Source organism: Armigeres subalbatus, chromosome 1 (assembly GCF_024139115.2).
Source record: "Armigeres subalbatus isolate Guangzhou_Male chromosome 1, GZ_Asu_2, whole genome shotgun sequence".
NCBI lineage: Eukaryota > Metazoa > Arthropoda > Insecta > Diptera > Culicidae > Armigeres > Armigeres subalbatus.
The window spans coordinates 104,651,572-104,666,018 of record NC_085139.1 but is presented as its reverse complement, the minus strand read 5'-3'; the positions used below and the strand labels follow the sequence as shown (position 1 = coordinate 104,666,018).

General features: G+C 39.7%; 1 protein-coding gene across 2 annotated transcripts in view; it reads right to left on the bottom strand.

Annotated features, from left to right (window-relative positions):
• Window positions 1–14,447, bottom strand: part of LOC134204329 (probable sodium/potassium/calcium exchanger CG1090) — a 65,678-nt gene that overhangs the window by 34,513 nt on the left and 16,718 nt on the right. The window lies entirely within an intron of this gene.

Below are 14,447 nucleotides of genomic sequence, written 5' to 3'. Positions count from 1 at the left end.
AGGTGTCGAAGCGTCCATGGTTCAAAAAATTGAATATGGGACGAGACTTCATTCGAACCATGTGTCGTCTAATGTCCAATCACTACACTTTAAATGCACATCTTTTCAGAGTAGGGCTCTCTGAAGGAAACTTAAATTTCTTGAAAACTTGATTTCGGCTCCGTAACGCTTCATGACTAATGTGCTTTCCAGATAAACAAAAGATTTAAAAAATATAGTATGTTAGTGGTGAGCATTTAGGTAAGACTGTTAACATTTAGGTAAGAATTCGCCGATTATCGTCCGAGTACGAACATCCAAAATCAGTCCCCATCGTATTTTTATCGTTTATTTAGTAGTAAATTGTTGTAGTTATTTTACCTTTTTGTGTCAGTTTGTCGCTATTCACTCGAAGTATTTAGTGTTGTGAATTTTATATTGGATGCGCATTAAGTGAACTTGAAAGTTGAATGTGAAAGTGAAACAAACCATTATCGCTATATTTTGAATCGCTCGCAAAACAGTGGTTAAATTTTGGCTGTGTTGTGTCTCCTAGCGGCGACTTTTTCGGCTACCGAACAAGAAATAATAACAAATCGGAGAAGCATACTCTTACCGGTTTTTCGATATAAAGTTGTCTGGTGTCGCGATACATCGAAAAGTCATAAAATGTCCGTTATTTGTCATTCCTGCACTGGTGATGCATCAGAGAGCCACGTGAAATGTCGAGGATTTTGCACCGCTACATTCCATCCTAGTTGCACCGGCATGTCTTCTGACGCCTTTGAGCATGTAATGAAAAATCATCAGGTATTTTGGTTCTGTCCATCATGTACCACACTGATGAAGGACACACGATTTCGTAATACCGTCAAAGCCGCTCATGACGCGGGTCAACAGCAAGCGTTGAATTCGCATGGAGATATTCTGGAAAATCTCAAAACCGAAATTCTCAACGAGCTAAAATCAGAGATTCGGAATAATTTTGCTACCTTGATCAACTCGAACTCACTTACTCCTATGGCTTCCCAGAGAATCGGAGTTGAACGGCGTTTCTCCAAGAAACGACGGCTTCTTAGTGTAAATAATAACACACCCTCGGTTTCCAGACCTACACTTCTTCAAGGATCCGGTAGCTCCGTATCTCCGTCTTTGGAAATCAGAACAGTCCCTAAAAATCAACCGAAATTTTATCTGTATCTGTCGAGAATCGCACCTGACGTCTCGGTGGAGCAAGTAGCCGCCCTTGCCAAAAAACGCTTAGATGCGGATGACGTTCAAGTTACAAGGCTGGTAGCAAAAGGTAGAGACGTTAGTACATTATCCTTCGTCTCATTCAAAGTAGGTATGAATGTTGAACTGAAACCAAGAGCGCTCTCCACATCTACCTGGCCAAAAGGAATTCTGTTTAGGGAATTCTCTGGTGACAGTTCATCGGCGAATTTTTGGCGACCAAAATCATCACCAGCCATTCACGACCCGCTGGAATTCCCGACGGTAGAGGAAGCAAATATGATCGAGTGAATAATATCCATGTCTTCGTTGGAGCACCGGGATGCACACTTGCCTCAAGTATTTCGGAAGTCCCCTATCCTCTCAGCACAGTCGAGCATTTCCCGCCACCGACCAACAGACATCCCGGCCCTGCGAAAACCGGCTTGAATGCACGAATCGTTGCGAAAACCGCATGGGCAAGTCTCGAGCAGATCTGGATAACAATCCAGCTTGGTGACCGTAATCTTTTTCTGTGCGCGCTGTACATTCCTCCTGATAGAACCAGGGACGTTGAGTACGTTAATGCTCATTGTCAATCAATTTTCACAATTATCGAAACGGCCAGCACAATCGACGAAATTATCGTGCTAGGGGACTTCAATTTGCCGCAAATCTCTTGGAAATCTTCGCCTGCCGGTTTTTTATTCCCGGACACTGAACATAGCACTTTCCATGCTGGTGCGGAGACTCTACTCGACAGCTACAGTTCCGCCACATTATTACAAATGAATTCTGTCGTCAATGAAAACAACCGTATTTTGGACCTATGTTTTGCCAGTGATCATGATCTTGCTCCGTCCGTAGTTCAGGCTCCTGCCCCTCTGGTAAAATCGGTTGCTCATCACCCGCCATTGCTTGTGACGATCGCTCATAATGCGGCGCATGATTTCAATGCTTCAGATGTAACTGTTTCATACAATTTCTCAAGAGCCGATAATCGAAGTATCGACGAGTTATTGTCTTCATTAGATTGGGAGAGTATTCTGGAACAAGAGGACGTCGAAACTGCGGCGCGAATTTTCTCAAATATTTTAACTTACGTTATTGATCGACATGTTCCAAAGACTGTGCGAGACAGGAAAACCGACTGTCCCTGGCAAACGACTTCATTACGCAAACTGAAATCAACTAAACGAGCTGCTCTGCGTAAGTTTACAAGGCACCGTACAGTACCGCTTAGAAATCATTACGTCAGGCTCAATTATGAGTACAAGCGAGCCAATCAAAGATGTTTTTTCCAATACGAGCAAGATATTCAGCGTAGGCTACGCTCTCATCTAAAACGTTTTTGGAAATATGTCAATGAACAGCGAAAGGAGTCTGGGTTTCCATCCTCGATGCACCTGGATGACGAAATAGCCACTTCCACCCAAGAAACGTGTCGTCTTTTCGCAGAGAAATTCTCTAGCGTATTTAGCAATGAAGCTGTAAGTGATAATCAAGCCACCCTCGCTGCTAGTAATGAGCCATTGGTTGGACAAACGCTTGGTACATTCGATGTGGACGCGGATGCAATTTCCAGGGCTGCGTCTCAACTGAAATCATCGAACAGTCTCGGTCCAGATGGGATTCCAGCATCGTTCTTGAAGAAACATATCTCCTGCTTATTAGTACCGCTTCAGCGCTTATTTCGTTCGTCTTTATCCAGCGGCGAATTTCCATCCTGCTAGAAACACGCCCACATGTTTCCTGTACTCAAAAAAGGCAGTAAGCGTGACGTTAACAATTACCGAGGCATATCTTCGCTGAGTGCGTTGTCGAAACTCTTCGAGCTGATTATCATGGAACCGTTGCTCTCGCATTGCAAACAACACCTCTGCTCAGATCAGCACGGTTTTACTGCTGGACGTTCAACGACCACCAACCTTTTGTGCCTGACATCGTTTATCACCGATAGCATGATTGAACGGGCTCAGACAGATGTCATTTACACCGACCTATCCGCCGCATTTGATAAGATTGACCATGTCATCGTGATAGCAAAACTTGATAGATTCGGTATTTGCGGCAACCTTCTTCGCTGGTTTAGATCGTATTTGTCAGACCGACAACTGATGGTAGCGATTGGAGACTTCAGATCTGATTGCTTCTTTGCAACATCCGGTATACCACAAGGAAGTCATCTAGGTCCACTGATTTTTCTACTCTACTTCAACGATGCGCATTTGATCATAAAGAGCCCCCGGTTATCGTACGCTGACGACCTAAAAATCTTCCTTTTGATCCAATCAATCGCCGACTGCTACTATCTGCAAGAGCAACTAGATCTCTTCGCCAGTTGGTGCCTGCTAAACCGCTTGACACTGAATCCTACCAAGTGTTCCGTTATCACCTTTTCGCGAAAGAGGCAACCGATCACATTCGCCTACAACCTGCACGGTACGACAATCGGGCGCGTAAATCAAGTGAAGGATCTGGGAGTTATTTTAGACTCGCAATTAACATTCAAGCAGCATGTCTCGTATATCGTCGAGAAAGCTTCAAAGACGCTGGGATTTATTTTCAGAACAGCGAAAAATTTTACCGATATATATTGTCTGAAGTCTCTGTATTGTGCCCTCGTTCGCTCCACACTGGAATATTGTGCAGCAGTCTGGAGCCCGGCCTACAACAATGGCTCTGATAGAGTAGAATCCGTCCAGCGCCGCTTCCTTCGTTTTGCGCTTCGAAAGCTTCCTTGGAGGAATCCGTTCCAGTTGCCGAGCTACGAGAGCAGATGTCGTTTAATAGATCTTGAGCTGCTCCGCACCAGAAGAGATACAGCAAGAGCAATGACGATTGCTGATACGCTTCAAGGTCGAATCGATTGTGAAGCCATCTTGGAGCGAATCAATATTAACGTTCAACAACGCACGCTTCGCAACAGTGTAATGCTTCGGTTGCCTCTACGACGTACCAATTATGGCCTGCAAGGAGGAGTTAGTGGCTTACAACGGATCTTTAATAGAGTGGCACCGTTGTTCGACTTCAACAGTACACGTGATATGCTTCGTCATAAGTTTTCGTCATTCTTTTCTAACAGGTGTCCGTAATACTGTGAAGATGAATGTAGATTATTGTTTGTTATTTTTTGTTCTATTTTTATTTTGTTTTACTTCTATTTGCCGACCTGATTTGTATCTCTGTTTTTGTTTTATATTATTACCAACATCATTGGGGCTATTTTAAGCCTGTTGATGGATAAATAAATAAATAAATAAATCAGTCAGGAGAGTGTCAGTGTGTTTCAGAAGGTGTGTTAGAGAGAGCACCCAAGTTGTAAGCCTCATACTGAATGAGTACCTGCCTGAGCGTGAATGAGCGAGTACAATAAGTACTGCATATCCCCCAGAAGTAATGCTGGGAGGCAGTTCCTGGGGGAAACGATGGGCGGGGCCTTCGTTTACCTTCACTGATCGAGTCCGACACTTCAGTACCTACACTTCCTCGTGCATGAGCATGAAGAGTGGAGACGCTTCTTCTTCTTCTTCTTCTTCTTTTTCTTCTTATTCTTCTTCTTATTGGCATTACATCCCCACACTGGGACAGAGCCGTCTCGCAGCTTAGTGTTCATTAAGCACTTCCACAGTTATTAACTGCGAGGTTTCTAAGGCAAGTTACCATTTTTGCATTCGTATATCATGAGGCTTGTAGGGCCCCTCCTTAGCCGTGTGGTAAGACGCGCGGCTACAAAGCAAGACCATGCTGAGGGCACAGAGAAACAGACGTTTCACTTAGAACAAAATGCAATCAAAATCATCGTCACGGAAGCATTATCGCCCAGTGCTAAATGCAGTGTGTGTGGTCAAACGGCAACCAGATGGCGGTAGTGTGCAAACGTCAAACACAAGCAAATCCGATGGAAGCGCCATCGGTGGCCGATTGACCACCTACAAAATTTTGAATCCACCGTTAAAAAGGTGAACGATGGAACATGTGTTGAGTGAGACGTCTGTTTCTCTGTGCTGAGGGTGTGACCATGCTGAAAAAGTAAGAAGAAAAAGATATCATGAGGCTAACACGATGATACTTTTATGCCCAGGGAAGTCGGGACAATTTCCAATCCGAAAATTGTCTAGAACGGCGCCGGGAATCAAACCCCGCCACCCTCAGCATGGTCTTACTTTGTAGCCGCGCGTCTTACCACACGACTAAGGAGGGCCATGGAGACGCATGGTTGCTCATTATGGTGTTCGTTTCATATGTTCGTGATTTATCCATATAAATGCAAAGGGATTAGGGGAAGGGGGGGGGGCAAAATGCCCTAGCTAAGCAAACACTGATTTATTGTCTTATTTGTAACGCTATTCATGGGTATTTTTACATTATGCAACAGTTAAACAAGATAGCTAGTTGATGCCATTCAAAAATTGTCAAAAATCTCAATCATATTGATAATATTCACATTTCAAAAAAGTGGTGATATTCTGTTGCCGGAAAACTCATGAGGCAAAACGCCTTTTAGCTGACAACTACTAGGGAACAAAGTACCATGCGTCGGCGAATCAGCATTCTGGTATGGATAGTGCGTGGAGACGCAAGTACATTGTAGGTTAGCGCCACTAGGGCGTTTTGCCTCGCCAAAATGTTAGATGTTTCTTCAAAATGTGGACATTTTCGGTTTTTCCGACCTTCCCATACACTATTTTGAAACTTTTTTCGCCTAACCTACATAATTTTAGATCTAGTTTTGTTACGGCCATCTTAATGACGGTAAATATGACGGAAACCACAAAAGGCGTTTTGCATCGGGGGGGCGTTTTGGGACATCTTCCCCTATAGAGAATATTATTCCTTGAAAGTAGTTTTCATTTCATGACTTAATATTGAAAATCGGACCAGTAGTTTAACAGTTGTGATTATTTTTAAAGACGATTTTTTTTTTGAAAACTTCTGTTATTTAAACATTTTTTTTCGAAATAAAAAAACCCTTGTCCAATTATTTTTAGAAAAAAACCATTCTACCAAATATCGCAAAAATCACAGAGATTGTAATCGGTTTATATAGACAGGTATTTGTTGAACATCCATTTTCTCGATTTATTGATCAGGAGCTAATCGAATACAAACTACTCAAATAATGAACTCAACTATAGTCCTATTATTAAGAAAACCGTTGATTACTAGGTAGTGCTCCCACAGTAAGGCAGCGTTCTGTAAAATATTTAAATTACATTTGAAGTACTATCTAAGTCAGCCACTAAAAATCTGCTTAAATCAAACTTAAATCAATGGAGAAATAGATGGTTTAGAGAGGATTTTTTATTTTAACTGAACGCAACAACTTACTGATGAAATAGTTATGTACCCCTTTTCTACATTTTTGTTGCATTTGTTACCTGTATGTGTTCCGTCTCTGGTGCACTAGGAACACTTTTTTTTATCGTACTATGTTTCATCACATAGCTAAAAATTTCCATCTGTCGCATCATATCGAAAGCTTTTGATCAATGATTCAACGTATAGTAATGGGAACCCATTAGCTAAATACAAAAAAGCTTTCCCGGTTTTATTTTACATAGCCTATACTCCCAGCAGACGACGAATGCATATATCCCCATCCCTTGGCGGAGGCGGGTAATCCTGCTTTCAGCACCGCACCATTCTACAGACAGCGGTGCGGTGACTACGTCGGCGACAATCCATTAAAACCACGCGATCCATTATCGTGTCACATCTGACCTCATCCTTGATGAGCGATTTTTCCACGTAGGGTAGGGCTAAGCTAATGATGGCAATGAAGCGGCTTAACAATTTCTTGGAAAGTGTTTGATATTGGCAGATGAAACTCAATTTCTGTCGAATACGTGTCACATTCCGTAACCGATGATGGGAAATATAATTTCGTGTCATTTGACTAATTGCCAAGAACTTTATTCAGAAGTAGCTCTGAATATGAAATCTGATGCGTATTAGAAACTTCAGTCTTATGACCCACAGTTTATATTTAGAGCAACGATAATTTTATAAGGGGCTCTTCTTAGATGCGTGGCTACAAAGCAAAGACTATGCTGAGGGTGGCTGGGTTCGATTCCCGGTACCGGTCTAGACAATTATCGGATTGGGAATTGTCTCGACTTCCCTGGGCATAAAAGTATCATCGTGTTAACCTCATGATATACGAATGCAGAAATGGTAACTTGCCTTAGAAATCTCGCAGTTTTAATAACTGTGGAAGTGCTAAATGAACACTAAGCTGCAATGCCCCAGGGGGATGTAATGCCAATGAAGAAGAAGAAGAAGAAGAGAATTTTATAAAAAGAACTTTCATAAGTGATGGGAAATAATGACATAATTTTTGATAGTTTGTTTTGACGTATCCTAATATATACATGGGTAATGATGATGGTTAGGAATCATCCATAAACGACGTGGTCATATTAATAAAATACCTAAGGGAAAGGTTTTCGTTTCGTCACAAAAGAAAATCTAAAACTGTTCATACAAAAACTATTACAAAAGGAGGGTTTGATTTCTCCGAAATATAACATAGTTCATGCATGGCCTCTCAGTAGTGTATAAAAGCATTTTTCTCCTCAACCTATTTCTTTTCCCCCACAAAGCAAAGCACCTATTGCTTTCTATAATGTCTTCCATAACCATCATCGTACACCGTCGCCGAGAAGTCCTTAGCTTATTCCCTTGAAAGTAATAGTGATAGCTCGTCTCTTTTCGACCGAGTTTTCCTCATGGCACGATGTTTACTCCAGTTTTTCCACTATGTTCGAACGGTCTCCTCAACCACCTATTCCGTTTCTCCTCTGATGGATTGACATCGAGTTGACGTTTGTGAGTGGTACCTTCCTTTCTTGCTTCTGGTATGGAACGTGTGGCTGGCACTTAGTAGTCGATATGTCGGCCGTCAGCATAATCTAGAGCTGCAATATTTGCTTTATATATTTTCCCAACACCAGACAGACATGGGTAGTCCAATAATTCCGAGAAAAAAGATGTACGAAAACAAACAGGAAGAAAAGAAGAATGGAAAAATAGGACCTACATTATTCCTGTGACATATTTGAAGCACGTGTCGAATTGTGCCAATAAAAAGTGTCGTGTAATAATAGGTCAGAGGAAATTACAGGAAATGTTGGGAAATTTTTCGATATACCCTAATTATTAGGTTCTTCCAGATTTGACGAAATATTGGATCGACAGGCAATGCAACTAGCTCCCACTGAACTTGCATTTATAATTATACTAAGAAATTACTCAGTAATTAGAAATAACTTAGTTGTTTTTTGTGCTCCATATCGGAAATTTTAGAAATTACTTTGAAAAATTACAAATCGTTTTAGTCGATTGATATGTTACAAGACATATATAAACGAATTAATTTGAAAACAGTTTCCGCAAAAAAAATATGTTTACTCGCCATTCATTACGATTGACAGGACAAGCACGATTCTGCTCCACTTCGGGAGGAATTCCAACCAGGACATAATCTGATGATGTCCCGAATCGGAACTCTAAATCTTCATTGAAATTCGATTGAATCATTAGCGCCGATTCCGCTGTTCACGCGGTTTTCCCAATCCGTGTGTCAAATTGTGCAGCCTGTCATGGACTTTTCGGTAGTTAGCGTCGTCGTCGCCCAGAATACCAGACGGCAAACGAGTGGAGCCTGGATTGTGTATTCTTAGATTAGTGCCATGCCTGAAGCGGCGTCGTGCGAAGAAGATCGATACGAAAGCAAAGCACCCGTAATAGGATTAGGCTCTGTCACGGAATTCTGGAGTGCGAGTGCGGAAGCTAGCTGAGCGAAGATTGTTCAGAATGGTGAAGTGTGCTTCACTAAGTACTGTCTGTGGTGGTGGTTCGTGTTGTTCATCATCATCAACATCGACGTTAGCTAAGCATGGTGCCGGTCTGACTGCGGTAGCTATCGACAGATTTCTCTTTATTTGTATATGCGGAGCACATTGGCTAAATCTGCACGACACGTGTTGGCCACGCAATTATTCGTACTTTCCTGTAGGAAGAACAACAACTTATTGCGAGATTAAGTTTTATTTTATTAATGAAGCGAATAAGGAATCATCGGTTTGTAGACATAGTAAAGCAAGTTGTCTGCTTTATGAGCACAAAGGTTTCTTTCTTAACTCCCGCCTTCTTTTGTTTGCACTGAAGCCTTGCTTACATAATTTCAACGACACTAATTTCTATCCATTTATACAATACTTATTTCAGTTCATATTAATTTATCCAGTTGGCCTTGCGAGCAAAGACGTAGGATTTCCAATCCGGAGATTGCAAATTCAATTCTTGATCTGACCTAGGATGTTTTCGAGTAGAAACAATTCTTGGTTCCATGGACATTAGTGCTTAAATCCTTGATCTGATATAACCATTAAATAACTATAAATGTTCTCCCTTCCCGGGTAGAGGTGAATGACAAACTAAGAACATAATAATAACTGATTTTGTTATGATATCTTATTTTGTTATTTTTGTGTAATTTGCAAATAGCTTCAAATATCATCTTAACATCTAATTTAGTTATGATAACAAAACTTGTTATTTCTTTGTAATTGCAAAAAACATCAGAATAACAGTTCAATAGCATATTTTACAATCATAACAAGTTTTGCTATCATAACAAAATTTGACATTCGTTACTTATTCGGATTGCCGACAGTTTATAATAAAACTTAATTGATTTTGATTTTCATGATTTGATCATGATTTTTACCATAATATGGTTCGTGGCTTGCGATGATTTTTTATTAATAGATAATAAGATAATAGATAAAGAACTAGTCATTGCAGGCAGAAAAGACTCAACACATACAAACTTTTATACTTACAGATTTTCTTTATTTCATAGTTTTCAACAATTATGTTTTCGATTTTATATGCATACAATATTTTACCTTGCTCTGCTTATAAACCTATAACAAATGATTAATCCACTTGTGTACGGACTTTACACTTCGATAAAAAAATATGAGTACTGCCAGGTAGTTTCAAGCACATGTTTATGCATTGTTCGATTGAGTTGTTTATTTTCATTACCTTGAAGATATCGGTCAGTACGTAAGAATAAATGTTTTCGAACAACTTTTCACACACTAGCTGCTGACCAACAATATAAGTGGTATTGTTTTCGTCACAAAGAATTTCTATGATCCTATAAAAATCGCCGTTCATGTAGATCCACGAATCGTCGTACAAGAAATCTTGACATGTTCTACTGGTGCATAAACTCAAGCCCCTGATATGGGTTTTACTATGAGAACTAAATAAACTCGCGACAACATCAACATCAATTGTAAATGTGTTTTCTGGAATGTACACCATTTTAGCATCAAATTGAGCTACATTACGTGGCTTTGTCCACATTGTGTAAACCCATTCCTGAACACTTGAGTTGATATTCTTATTGGTACGATGACATAATTTGTCAGTATTTGCGTTCAATCTGCACTAAAGGCTTTTTGTTTCCAGTTCGAAAGCCTTGGAGCATTCCATTCCCTATCAATAAAAGAGAAAAAAAATCGTTATAATCATTAAAATAAAACTATTAAAAACCAGTGAGTACCTGCTTCATAAGGAAACAACGAGAAATTATAAAGCGCTCCGAAGTTTCGAACAGCTCCGATCAAATGACTCAGTAAATGAACATTGTATGACATATTGGTTTTCCCGTATAACATTTCGAATCGTTTCAAAAACTCGTTCAGTTTTGCTTCACAGAAGGAAATAGTTGCATCGTTCAATTTTGGATCCAGGAGTTGGTAGATTGATGATGATAACAGCATACAATGATCCAAGTACTGTTGAGGCAAAATATCAATCAACGCTGGATATAAGTAATGGAGAAGGATGGGTTCCCATTCATTGGCTTTGTATTTCTTATGCTCCTTCAGCTGCCTTGGATACCTAGGAAAAGCTGTCGGAGGTTTGAAACTCAAAATGCGTTGCTCAATTTCTCCTAAATTGTTACCAACATAGAAGGGTTGTTTATGATTCTCACTTTCTGTCCATAAACTCCATAACTGTTTTATTACACCGAGCAAAACAGAGTGCATGTAATCAGGCGGGAAGCATTCAATCACGTCGAAATCCGAAAGAAATGTAAACACAGTTTTTCCCATGATTCCAAATTCTTCAACACTAGTGGCCGATACCTTGTCCATTAACTGTCTGGTTTGTGCGTCTTCCCGCTTGGGACATTCGTCCAAGAAAGGATAACATCGCGAATGATTTGCTTTGATCTCTCCTGGATGCAGACAATAAGTGCAACCATACAATCCATTGTATTGTTTCATGTTCTGCACCTTGCATCTTGCTACTGAATCAACATTAACTTGTATTAATGAAACGGAATATGTGAAAGAGCCAATTGTGAGACCACCGTGTTCCAACCGCCGTAACTCGACACACAGATATTTGAATAATAAATTTGTATTGGGCTCGCCTTTTGCAAGCCACACACCTCCGAGAATCAGATTATGCTTTGAAAACCGCAAATATGGGGGCAGATTATTTAATGTAAGAAATACGGGATACAGCGGTTTCTGAGTAGTACTTCGTAAAGTTGCTGCTCCATCGATATTTGCACTCAAAGTTAGGCACGGTCGAGTATCTTGCTGAATTATTTGTTGAGCAACTGCCCCTCGCATAACATCTGCAATTTTATGCTCTTCTATGTAATGCTCGTATTCCTCAATTGTTTTTGAATGTTCAATTACAAGCTCCCGAACTTGATCCTCAATAGGAATTGTAATGAAAAAATCCTTGGTCTTCGATCCGCAAATTGGACATTCTGAATCAGGTTTAGGCGATGTAGGTCCATAATCGAATTGGCAGTTGCTGCAGTAGACTATACGTGGAGAGTTGTAGGGGTTAGTTTGATAATGCGAAATGAACGACTGGAAAGTTTCAGGAAGCAATTTCACTCCAGAGATCATGTTGAGCAGTTTCAACAAATCTTCCACTGCAGTTTGCGTTAAGCTATGCCGTACATAGTAGTTGATAACCATAAACAGCACATCGTCTACAGTTAAGTTTGACTTAGCTGCGAACAATTTTCTGTTGCATGAGGAAATGAACTGAAAAAAAGTAAAACTATATCAAATTATTGAATTTCTTAAATAATCGAATATTATCCTCATTAATATTAAAGTTGTACAAGTTACCAAGCAGTCTTGAAAAACAAATCGAAGTCTTCAAAACCGTAGATTTCATCAAGGCTGTACTGTAATTGTATGATTGTCCTACCTGTAATCGCATGATTGTCCTATATGAATAGGAAACCCATCAAAGATGGGACAACTATGCGGTTACAGGCAGTGTAGCATTGTGCTTAAACACTAAGAATTTAGATTTGGATAAATTGTTAAAGGAATTTAATGAGTCATTCATTCTAGACGCGAATTTAACGTTCGAATTTCTCATTTTTTTGGTACGCCAAATAAATCGGCAGTTTATTAGTTATAAGTACAGATACTCACCTTGGGTAAATTTTCCGCCTCTTCAAACCCTTCACTAGATTGCTCATTTTCTGATAACTCTGATTCAATCTCAAATGAATCATACTCTGACAAATCATCTACATTCGTATCATTTCCGTGTTCATTCGATAAATCCCCTGTGATTGTTTCGACTGGTCCTGTACTTGATTCTCGATTAGCATCCACGAAATGATCTTCATTTACGGAGCGATCCTCACTGAACGCTGATGCAAAAGATCTTACTGCATTACTATTTTTGACTAGCTTTGGCTAAAAAAACATTGATGAACAAACAATAATATACAACAAATTGTAAGTCGTTGGTTTAATTTAAACGTACCTTTTTTACATATTTCTGACCATAAATTCCATCTGCTAAATAAAACTGTCGTCTTTGCCTTGCACTCATAGCGGTATGATTTTTTTTTCGATTCAATATTAGGCCGTTACAAATATTTAATTAACTTTTTGTCCTACTGGTCTCTGAAAGGTCAAGGGGGGGGATAATAAGAAATAAATATTAAAATGAAAAAAATCAAAAAACTCCTCGGATTTGGTTCAATCAAAGGTAATTGCCTATTTCCGGGGATTAAACCACCCGACTTGGACGTTAATTTACAATGTTATGAAAACTCATATGTGAATATGTACGTTATGTGGAAGATATTGATTTGGAAAATGTATTGGAGGTAACCACTTTCCCTTCGATGGGACTCGAACCCATGACCCTACAGTACGCTAGACTGGTGCTTTAACCAACTAAGCTACGAAGGACCTCCGTCGGCCTTCGCAACCTAGCGGCTACTGAACGAGCTCGAGATTCCCAAATTGGACGCATAGTCAAATCACTCGCAATCCATTTATCAAGCCAATACTTCCACATGTGTATTGTACACGTCCACATTAGAGGAGTGTGAGTATTTAGAATGTCTGGCGGCTATACACATTCTTCATCAGCAACGGTACTGATCAAGTGAGGTTGTGTAAGCTATTTGCCAGTCGGTCGTCAAGCTCAGACCCGATCGCATTGGGAATCTCGAGCTCGTTCAGTAGCCGCTAGGTTGCGAAGGCCGACGGAGGTCCTTCGTAGCTTAGTTGGTTAAAGCACCAGTCTAGCGTACTGTAGGGTCATGGGTTCGAGTCCCATTGAAGGGAAAGTGGTTACCTCCAATACATTTTCCAAATCAATATCTTCCACATAACGTACATATTCACATATGAGTTTTCATAACATTGTAAATCCTCGGATTTGTTAAAGAATGTTTTAAAAATCCTCAAAATTATCCGAATTTTATTTTGTTGCCCCCTGAAAATATTATTTTTTGGCAAAAAAATTCCGAGGGGGGGGGAGACAAAATGGATTTTAAATATTTGTATCGGCCTTAAATAATAAATATGAAGATAGTATTTATTTCCCTTCTAGTTTTTTTTGACTCTTCAATCAGAACTCACTATTTCTAGTAGTACATGCGAAAATAATTAGATTTGAATATGAACACGTATGCTTTTGTTTACTATATAGCACATCACATTGTGTTTTCAAATGTATTTTAATAATGTCAAATAATAAAATTTATTGCTTTATTGACTAAGCATTTAAACTTTTTTAAATATATTTTTAAAACTAAAGTTTTTTCAAAACTAATTTCCATTTAGGATATTTTCTTGTTTGCCGGCATACAGCAGCCAACGATAATTATGCACAAACCTCATAGTTTCTCAATGTTAAGTTGTTGGGACCTATATACGCAAAAATAA